The 12,123-nt window shown below is 34.5% G+C and overlaps 1 protein-coding gene across 1 annotated transcript in view; it reads left to right on the forward strand.

Moving 5' to 3' along the window:
* LOC145266811 (putative ammonium transporter 3) overlaps positions 1-12,123 on the forward strand; it is a 63,473-nt gene that overhangs the window by 9,006 nt on the left and 42,344 nt on the right. The window lies entirely within an intron of this gene.

The raw sequence follows: 12,123 nt of genomic DNA on the forward strand, positions 1-12,123 counted from the left end.
AGGATATGGACTCGACAGTATTAATTCCAAATCTCTAGGAGTTTTGGGTTTTAGATCCACAGTTTAACTGTGATGCCACGAAACATATTCACAGACGGACAATTTTGTTTCATCTGTCTGTCCCGCGCTCCCCCCCCCCTCTCTCTCTCTCTCTCTCTCTCTCTCTCTCTCTATATATATATATATATATATATATATATATATATATATATATATATATATATATATATATATACTAGCAAAAGTACCCGTCGTTGACTGGGTTCAAAAACAGCCTACAGAAAATGGACTCTGATTTATGAAATATGATAGGTTATGAAAAGGAAGGGTTGTAAATTTGGGTTGAATTTGGGGGTATCAAAACCAAAGCAAAATATGATGAAAGTGAAAATAAAATAGATAAACCACATAATTTATTATACTACACCTGTTCACACTGAAACACTTATCACAATATTCTGTGGATCTATATTAAAAAAAACTTGTTAAACTTTGTGACATATTTCCATTCTTTGGAGGTCAGGTGTGAACGAACACCCCATAATTTTATTATACCATATTTCTTCAAACTGAAACATAATTATCAAAGTATACTTACGCAGATAGATAAGAAAAGTCCTTTATTAATGTTTGTGCCTATTTCCATTCTATGGAGGCCAGGCGCGAACGCAGACCCCACACTTTTATTATACCATCCCTATTTAAGTTAAAACATGCTAATCAAAGTATTATTATGTACATCTATATCAAAAACACTTGTAAACGTATTTTTTTAATTTTAAAATTTTTTATTTCCATACTTTGTGGACCAGACGCGAACGCAGACCCCACAATTTTAATGAACCACCGTCCTGCCAGATCAAACATACCGATTCCTGTGTCTCGATACATCTTCTATCATTATATGTAATCAGTTTTTTTAAAATAGTCAACCATATAGGAGCCTATTCGTGACCACACACATACACACACATTCAGCTTTATATATATATATATATATATATATATATATATATATATATATATATATATATATATATATATATATATATATATATTATAGATGGAATTTAAACCTGGAGTCTAAAAAGCAGAGTTTATTTTAATGCATTAATAAATGTATTAATAATTTTAAAAGAACAAGTTTTCTCATGGAACTCAATAAGGAATATCCGCCTTACTTACTACAAAAATGCTAGTTTTATTTTGGTGTATTAAACCTATTTTTTGCTGATGAGGAGATTATATTGGAAGACAACAGCTTTGTCAATGATTGTCAATAACTATTGTCGATTTAATAAAATAAATATCGTTTCCGAAACGATTGTAGACTCAATTTGATTTTGTTTGTCTTTCCTTTTGAAACGGATTCATAATTTACAATTATTAGTCTTTTTACTCAATATATATATATGGCAGCCCCTTTAAGAAATTCATTTCTTATCGTTGAGCACTTTCAGTTGAATTAAAGTCGGTCAATTTAGCTCTTATGCACAGATCATCGTATAACGATTAGATCACTGTCTGACTGACGTAATGAACATTTAAAATTTAATGTTTAAAATTCAACGCTATTTCACGCGGTTAATGGTAGCCGAGTGGATACAGTCTCCGCTAATCGAGCCAGAGATGTCTCGTGTCGCAGGGTTCGAATCGTTCGGCTGGTGTTAATCGTGTCACCCTGCACTGAAGAATCCCGAAAGGATGAAATACTAGTGGCTGTAGGTATTTAATTATTATAGTAGGAAAATAATTATATATATATATATATATATATATACACACACACACACATATATATATATATATATATATATATATATATATATATATATATATATATATATATATATATATATATAGAGAGAGAGAGAGAGAGAGAGATGTTTCAGCAATTTTACTATCCAATTTTCTTTAGTTGATAACATTACAACAATTTCAAACCGATCAAGATAATGAAATTTTGTCAATAGTTTCTCAAGTAATCATTCTTGCCAATCAACTTCGATGCAGTGATTTTTTATAGCGTAAAAACGGTCAAAAGTTATTGACCGTTGACTCATAATGAGTGCCTTATGCCAAATTGATGGCTGAATATGATTCTGTTCAGTGTAAAGAGACAATTGATATCCTCTGTAAGGGGAACTCACGAGTAATTGCAAGCCAAGGGTTGCACAATCTCCGACCATACCTCTCCTGAATCAGTTGTAAGGAGAAGTGCTAGACCACTAGAAACAATGCCAAGATAAGCGGAGAGTGATTAAATTCGTTTAAATTTTGCATTTAGTGATAATCCCTATTAATCCCTATTAATCATTAAATATGCATGGAACAGCGATCATGATACTGAATTTGCTGCATCTTATCATGATGAAGGTCCATACAATATTTCAGCCAGATCAGGCTGGTAGTTTCCGAGAAAAATGGAACGAACAGGGAAATAGATAAACAGACAGACTAATAATAGAATTTATATTACAGAAATATAATATGGTAGAATATAGTATAATATAGTATAGTATTGTATAGTACAGTATGATGCAGTATAGCATAATATAATATACAATATAGTATAGTATAGTATGATGCAGTATAGCATAATATAATATAATATATAATATAATATAGTATAGTATATTATGATGCAGTATAGTATAATATAGTTTAATATAATATAGTATCATTTTTTCTTTGACAACATGCATTCTAAATACAAGACCTGCAAGAGCCACGTGTATCTGCTTTTAATATGTTGAATGTCTGAAATTAAAATCTGTCATCCAAAATTATTTCTTCGAATCCAAATTAATAAAAACCAATAGGTCTGGTTCGTCGGAGCATCCACCATTTGTAAAACGGGCAGAGAGATGCGCCACTTAGATAACAGTTCAAAACCTATCAGGTTGGTGAGTCTCTTTTGAACCCTGCCCATGAGTGAGAGACTCGTAGGGCGAATGGTGGCCTTGTAGAAGTACGGGATACTTTCAGACGTAAATAACTTTCTAACACGGTAGAGAGAGCCCACCTTCCTCGCAGCAGCCGCGTCAATGCCCTCGATGTATATTTTCCAGCTCATGTTCCCTGTGAAAGTTAAATCGAGGAGTTTGAAAGAAGTACTTTCAGGTAACGTATCATTAGCTATAGCTATTAGTGGTTTGGAATGTTTCTTGTAATTATTGAAGGAAACGAGCTTAGTGTTGGCAGCATATATATTTGTGTGTGTCTTAACTGTGTATGTACGTTTCTTTTTTTCATTCTTACCACAATCACATTGCTTTTTTTTCACTAAATACATTTTTTCAGATTCCATTATTGAAATCATTCTTATTTTTTTCCTTTGTTTGATTGCGTGCCTTCTATTTCTTTAACGATCGTTTTCATTTTACAACCTGATGGTTAACCCAAGTATACTGTGTTATTGTCTTTTGTACCCATACAACTAATTCGTGATATGTTCTCTTGTTCTTCTATATAAAGTGTCTATGTGATCGTGTATATATGACCGTCGCTATGTGCACCTTGCTTTAAGGTGTGTGTGGGTCTATTCTAATGGCTTTTTTTTTAATCGTCTAGTGGATATTGTGATTGTTTCTTCAAACCTGCCACGTGCATCTTCCCCATTCAATTATATACGCAAGTCTTATATACAGTTTATATACATTTATACAATCGGGTGTGTATAGACATGGTCGAGTTTCTTTTTAAAGACCCTTAGGCTGGTTATAGTTCTTAACTGTGCGTGCGTGTGTGTTTTTTCTTGATAATTCTGTGAAGCTATTCACGTTTTCTATCTTCTGTGTTTTTCTTCTCTCATTTTGTTTCGTGTGAACCCAGGTTAAAATGGTAATCGCAGAACTAAACTAACAATATAACATTCGGGTCGGGGAGGATTTTTGTCTGTTGTGATTATGTCTCATTATTATTACGTGTGTCTCATATTACGTATGTCTATGTATGTGATCGTGATACATCTAGTGTGTGCATATTCATTCGCGAATAAAGTTCACCATATCTGTTTTCTGTTATCTTGATCTTCTCTATGATCGATTCTTCCTGTCATCGATCGATGCTGTAAAGATCTAAGACGAAAACTCAATGCCGATTTTTCTGTCACGGATTTCTTTATTTCGTCTACGAGTGAATTGGAGACAAGCCATCACATTGCTTACCCAAGCTTTTTTTTGCGTTTCTTTCTTCGACGCATTTTTGCCTCTAACTCGACACGTCTGTTTTGCCCAAAATTGGAAGCTATATTGCATTTGCATGCGAGTGAAAAGATATCTTTCTCTCTTTCTTTCATGTTTTCTTTTACACGAATCGAATTACATTTCGGGTGCTATCGTTTGACTTATGTTACAAGTTAACCCTTTGAACTCTTTTTGCACTAACGAACTTGCACAGCAAAATCACAATTTTCAACATGTCGAGTTAACGCGAGATAGATTATATATCACTGTGAGCAAGTACTACTCGGAAGTATATATACAGTAATTTAGGATCTTCTCTAGACATGTCTCTACTACATTGACAGCCATCTTTAATGAAGTTACATATTTCATGCTTTTGGGGGTCAGATTTTTATGTCAAGTTTGGGTATCTTCAACACGTGTTTACACGACAGAGATTTTATTTCAACTGACAAAGCTGAGTCGAATTTTTTTCCTTTTTTATTCATTTGCGACTGTCTCGGATACAACGTGTGGGTGCGTGTTAACATGTACGATCACGTTATACAAACACCAGATGATACTTTATATAACATATCTTCCTTGAATGTTCCCTGGCTTGGAGTGTTATGTTGTTAGTTTACAGGAAAATACCTGAAAGTAAAATAGTCGAATGTTATGATCAATATTATAATGGTCGATTATTATGATTGCAAAAGTAGAATGTCAGAAGGAAACCAAAGCGAAATAAATATTTATATTAAATAGTTTCCAGGAATGTAACTTGATTGATGAAATAGATATCTTTTCATTAAGAATGCATCGGGCAGTTTTAGGAATTTAGGAAAAAGAAGATGGGAAACAACAGGTGAAGTGTTTTGATACTACGTAGAGAGTAACATTAGAAAAGGAAAGGAGTTTCAGATTACGCGTAGAAAATAGAGAGTAAGATTTGTCAGTTTGTAATTGAGAGTTGTGTAGTACAGACAGATGATAGCAGTCATGGGAGCATTGGACTGGTTAAAGGAATATTTGTAGTTGGAGAAAAAAATTGTGCCACTTCGGAACCAACAGATGATAGCAGTCATGGGAGCATTGGACTGGTTAAAGGAATATTTGTAGTTGGAGAAAAAAATTGTGCCACTTCGGAACCAACAGATGATAGCAGTCATGGGAGCATTGGACTGGTTAAAGGAATATTTGTAGTTGGAGAAAAAAATTGTGCCACTTCGGAACCAACAGATGATAGCAGTCATGGGAGCATTGGACTGGTTAAAGGAATATTTGTAGTTGGAGAAAAAAATTGTGCCACTTCGGAACCAACAACTCGCAACCACAAAAAATGTAAATACGAAACAACTTTGTTGCTTGAGTTTTTCGTGAACAGATGAAATTGGTTGTGATCTAAAGCATGTCGTAAAATATGTTTATCCGTCTTTCTGTTTATAAACTGTTTAGTATGTCGACAAGTACCATTTAACCATTATGCACACGTCAACAAAACAAACATTTATGCACCAGATGATAACATATTGGAAGACGCCACATACATTAAATAAATACGTTAATAAACCAATGTTATATACACTGCGTATCAAATTATTAACGAGTTTACATTTTTTTTAATATTTAAGGAACGAGTAAATAAAAATCCATGAAACTTTGAGAAAGTGCTTACAATACTATTCAGCTACTTCAGTCAGAAAATAAAAGTATTTAAATATTAGCGAAACTATGGCAGAAGATAGGAATATCTGTTGATTCCAGTGTGTCAAATTATTAACAAGGTTGAGAAAAAACACAACATACCCATAACTTGTTTATTGAAATAATTTTCAAACATTAAATGAACTAGGAAAATACTTAGAACACAATAACTACATAGCAGTTTCTACGTTGACATAATTAGTTGGGGATATGCGATCCTTTTTTATGAAGGACTTGTAAAAGACGTTGGTCCACAAAATTAGTCAAATTTGTGCCTCGCGATACCTCTTGGAGAGCATCCCACAACTCATCTTTGCTCTTAAATTGGCGTCCACTTGCATAGAGGCGTCGCTCTATGATACTCCAAAGGTTCTCAATTGGGTCCAAATCTGATGAATTCGCAGGTCATTCCATCTTCCGTAGCCCAGAGAACCCCAGTTGTTGCAAATACTCTTTACTTTTGTTTGCTGCATACGAGGGAGCATTATCCTGCATAAAAATATAATGGTTCTTCTGAACGTCAACCTTTGCTTCTTCAGCCATGGTTCAAAGTGCTCCTTCAGAAAAGCTATGTAAGCATTTGACGTCATTTTTACGCCTTCTGGGACTCTCCATGGGCCAACAAAAGTACCTCCGATAATCCCAGCCCAAACCATTATTCCACCATCACCTTGTTGGCGCCTTAAACGCTGTTAACGATGTCGTCCATCTAGACCCATCCCTTGCTCCAGCCATGTAGACCATCAAGAGTGACACACACTTCATCCATTAACAAAACTTTGGAAAAATCCGTTTACATGTTGTTGTCCTCTGCCAATTTTAATCGATGTTGCTTAACAGACTTTGCCACTTCTTTCAGAAGGCGTCAATGAGTACTTTTTGAGACATTCTTCAATCTGGCTTGGTCAAATACTTCTTAACTTGTCTGCCCAGGGATCTTAACAACTTCACGTTTAATTTGGAGTAGAGAACGGCGTGAAATAACTCTGGATTTACCTTTATCAGCTCTCTTACGTACCTTTGTAGGGTCATTGACAAAATTCTTCAGTTTGGTACCTTCCTATCGTTTTCGATATTTCGAAGGTAGATTTGCCTTTTGCTAGCTGTTCTGTAATAATACTATTTTCAGAACTACTCAAAGCTCCTTTACAACCCATTTTATTGAAGAAATAAACTGCCTTGTTAATACTTTGACACACCTCAAATACCGTGGATTCAGCAATTACGATGGCAAGTTGTTTACATTGCGTGGAATAGTACGAAAATTCCACAGTACGCGCAGCTCAACATTGCCAACGTTTCCGAAGCTTTTGGTACGAATTTACCGGTAAGTTTCTGAAACTGGTAACAAAATGTTATCGCGTTAATAATTTGACACGCAGTGTAGAGGGGTGTATATCGAGTGTATATATGTTCGTTGTTCAGGATGAGCATTTTTATCGCCTTTCGACAGGTTAAAAAATAGAATCAATAACCTAATAGGCCCCGCACTGTCATCCAAACTCCAACCTCCGTCCCATCGCTGAAATGTTGCATCTCTGCTAATTTTACAAGTATTTTAATGGAATGTGCTTTGACGAACTCAAAGCCCTTGTACCTCACGACCAAGCTGATAAGCAGCTAAATCCCACCCTTACATTCAGAAAATCTTCTACTCAAATAGTTAATTTTTTTTTAACGGCTAAACTTTGGAATTTTACCCCGGGTCCTTGTTGAGATGTAATCTTAACAGACTATTCGTTGCTTAACTCCCTACATAGTATCCTTGCAAAATTGGTCCCAAATAGTAGTCTCCTCCGTCAAATTAACGGGTATATATATATATATATATATATATATATGTATATATATATATATATATATATACCCGTTAATGAGTTAGTGAATTAACGGGTATATATATATATATATATATATATATATATATATATATATATATATATATATATATATATATACCCGTTAATGAATTAGTTAGTGAATTAACGGGTATATATATATATATATATATATATATATATATATATATATATATATATATATATATATATACCCGTTAATTCACTCCAAACAAGGTACAGTGCTTCTTTGACGGAGGAGACTACTATTTGGGACCAATTTTGCAATGGTTGTATCGATTGATTTCCTAGATTTAAATCCAATGAAACTCTCGTGATTATTAAAAAGTGCTCAATACAGGATATAACTGGCATATAGTTTGTTTATCATACAAACATTATTAGTTACATATGTGCATACCTGTTTCAGTGTAATCTCAGTTCAAGGATAACCCTTCATCAGACCAAAAAAGAATCAATATTCTTGAATCGGAATTCCACTGGAACATGTATACACATATGTAACCAAGCTACCTACTGTCAACACGGTGGTTATAGGTTCAATCTACGGCTGGGAAAAGGTATATGTCTAACGGCACTGATGAGTTGTGATACAACGAAACAGTACTGTATGTGGATGACTAATAAGCCCCCCCCCCTCCTTGGGTTGAGCACTTTGTAAATATATTTTCACCTGACACGTATTTAAGCGATTAAGCGAAGCCCACTGTTTGTTTGTAAACAAACTGACAGTTTGAGCACTTTGCGACGGGCAAATGCTAATTTAATAGGCATCTGACGAGAAATATTTATGGGCAATGATTCTTGATCCGATGGTTAGAGCTGCCGACTGTCAACACGATGGTTGTAGGTTCGATCTATGGCTGGGAAAAAGGTGTATAGCTAGCCGCACTGATGAGTTGTGATACAACGAAACAGTACTGTATGTGGATGGCTATATATATATATACTTTCTGTTTTCAGATGAAATGCTGTTAAGTGGTAATTACGTATAAGTGTATTTTGATGGTGCGTGTGTGTGGTTCAACCTATATAGATTGCGAATAGCGTTGGTGGATTTTAAAGTTATAGAAGTTGCAGATTATATTACAGACACCACATGATTTTAGTTAACTTTGTGTTGAATAAGTTCGAATCAGGTGAAATCGTTAGGTTTTTCAGTTGACATTTGCTTTTTGTTATGCTGGTTGTTTTGCGTATGGCATTTAATTTATCGTTTTGGTTAAGTTGCTCTAGGATTTGTTTTCTTGTTTGTTTGAATAATTGTAGTTTGTTTTTGTTATACATCGATATGTATGCTTTAAATTTTCAATATTTCGTTTGTTTATGTTCCGTAGATTTTTTACCACTAATTCTATACTTTTATTTATTGGTTTTGCGGTGATTTTTCTTTTTCTTACGGTTTTCGTTACTTTTTTACGGCTTTCATTACTTTCTAGTTATATTTTTCGAAGATGTTTGCCTCTAACTATAATTCACATCCTACATTTTATAAAATAGAGTGTAGTTTCAGCTCTTTGGGGTGATGGCTCCTGAAATGGATATATTTTTAGGTGTCTGTGAGTTGTAGTTGATGTTTGTGATGATATGTTTTAGTTAAGATTAATATGTTTTTTGGGATAATTTAATTTTGGGATGTAATTTTTAGGGTAAATTGTGCAATGCGTTGACCGAGGAGGAAGACTACATCTATACCTGCAAGAGGAGCCCTGAAATGATGACGAGACTTATTGCCATTCAAATTCCAAAGAAAGTAAATGACTATTATCAATGAAAATTCAATGATAAACAGCTGTTCCAATAACGCAAATTAGCATGCAACGGTTATCGGAAAAAAAGCAAAGAGTATTAAAAATCTAAGGATATATGCTATTACTCAGATCCCAGGGAATACCACTTGTTACCATTGAGCGATTACTACTAATGACTTGTGTAACAATTTCTCGTGAGTAAATATGTATGAAAAGTAGAATTGAATGGCTTCACAAATGAAATTATGTATCGATCCGAGATCTGATCAGTTGTTATTCCATTCAGATTGATTATCGAGCTTTTATATCTTTTACTCCTTCAAATATATGTTATTGCATATATCTGATTTTTTTATCACGTGTATGTTGCATATATATGTAACTATATATTAAACGAGCAAGGAAGAGAACGAGTAAATACGTCATGATAGATCGACACTGTTATATAAAAAAGTGATGCTAAGAGATAGTAGGGTTCAATCACACGTCACGGTGACCTAGCTAGATCTAGAACAAATCACTTTATTTTTGTAGTTAGTCAGTCAGCATTTTAAAAAGTGTCATTATTTAAATTCATTTTTTTTTAAAACAGTGTTATTATTTAATTTAGTCGCTAACTCCATTCATATTAAAAGAGTAACCTAATTTTATATATCTTTTGCATAACATTAGTCGAAATGTCAGACTACGACACAAAAAAGCAAAAAAGCTAAAAAAAAAAGGCCATAAATTAACGAATTTACGTAAATAAGGGTAATGTAACCTGCTGTCTACTACGTCCGCATGTGAACTCACTTCTTCGCGCTCCAAAAAATAAATTCTTTTCCAGGATCTGATGACAGACTATATAGTACAGAAGACAAAGGGGAGAGAAAAGGGACTCGCCACATAATGATGAAGTCATTATACTCAGCTTCCTGAAGGGCAGGGGGAAGCAAATGACTATTATCTACACCCACGTTCACGCACATAATCTCACATTAACAACACAAAGGAAAATAAATACGCACACACTGCCTACTCAACTCAACTCAACACAGGTTTACTTATATAATAGTCTTACATTGACTAAACAATGACAAACCAATATAGACACACGATCTTCAATGCCTACTGAACTTACACTATTACACGCATATTCACACTTACAGAAAACAAACATATATCCATCCACACACATCTAATACTCGTGCATTTTCTCCACGTCTACAACAAGGAAACGATTAACTTTTCAAACTCCCAGCCACAAATAATGTACATCGCACCTTTCTAATTTTGTATTTATTTTACTAATAATTCATCATTTATTAAGGCCCGGAGGCTACACAATGATAAGGGCTAATGAGATCGTAAATTAGACGATGGTCACCATTATGAGAGGATTGGAAATAATGGCCGGAATGGGCAGATATTACTTAAGAGGAAGTAATATATTGGTAGCGTTTGACAGATGTTCTCATGGAACCTGAATCTTACGGACGGATACTTAATATAATCAGATTCTTCTCAGACAAGAGAAAAAATTAGCTTGTCCGCCATGATTGTACATCTAAACAACGTGACTTTTAAATTTGCGCCCTCTGTTTTCTGCTCTCCCGAACATGCAGAAATTGGAGCGTAATGTGAACAGACATCTCGCTGCTCAACTCCCCACTTAGAGTGTCACTGTAGGCAGGTCTCTAACTCACAGTATCCTCTTAGTAACAATGTGCCTTGTTTTGGGTGAATATAAATACAAATAAAATGGGGGACGGTTACACAATTATGCATTTACATTAGATTTGAAGATAATCATGCTGTAGTCTGTTGGGAAGCAGCTTCCTGGTATTTTGTTCAACAGATGGAATATTCTAGGAAAGAAACTTTGTTTATGGAAGTTCAGTTTTATTTTTTATACAGAGAAAATAAATGTTTTTGTTGTGGCTGTAGCCAGACTACTTCTTGCGATGAATGTTTTACAGGGGTATCAGTGATTAGAGCTCAGTCGAGCACCTATCACGAACATAACAATACAGTAGAGAGAGGTAAGAAATATATCTTCCAGATGAAGGGGGGGGGAGAAAAGAGATAATCCGCCATTAAATTGCAAGGTCGATAATGTACTCTGTCAAAGCAAGAATGAATGCTCAGAGCGGCATGTCCCCAGATATGATAGTACCTACTTACAATGCCTCCCCACGGGACAGAGTTAGACACCAGGGTCGTTTTTTAACGTGGAGAAAAGGCACAAAAATAAAAAAATTGTCTCAGTCGCGAAGGACTGCTCATCCACCGAAAGAGAACAAGAAATGGAAGTGCAGCATCTGAAGGACAGATACTACACTTTGATCTTTGCAAAAGGCCAAGTTTTAAAATGAATAAATATTTTGTATTCATTAACTGTTTCATTTTCTTCGTTCAAAGCAACAGTTTTCCATATTTCTCCATTTATTACATACTAGCATGGGGGAGGGCGCCTGGCCTTGCCCGGTCGTAAAACACACTTTAATATATTTTAATTTATGCAGATTTTATATTTATTATTACAATGTCAATTCTTTATTGAATATTATATTGTACCTAATGTATAGTAGTGATGTCAAAAGTTAAAAAAAAAATGACTTGGCTGCTATCAACTAGTATCGAAACCAAACCATTTAG

The sequence above is a fragment of the Euprymna scolopes genome, chromosome 4 (genome assembly GCF_053919585.1).
Source record: "Euprymna scolopes isolate OS-2025 chromosome 4, ASM5391958v1, whole genome shotgun sequence".
Classification (NCBI taxonomy): Eukaryota; Metazoa; Mollusca; class Cephalopoda; order Sepiida; family Sepiolidae; genus Euprymna; species Euprymna scolopes.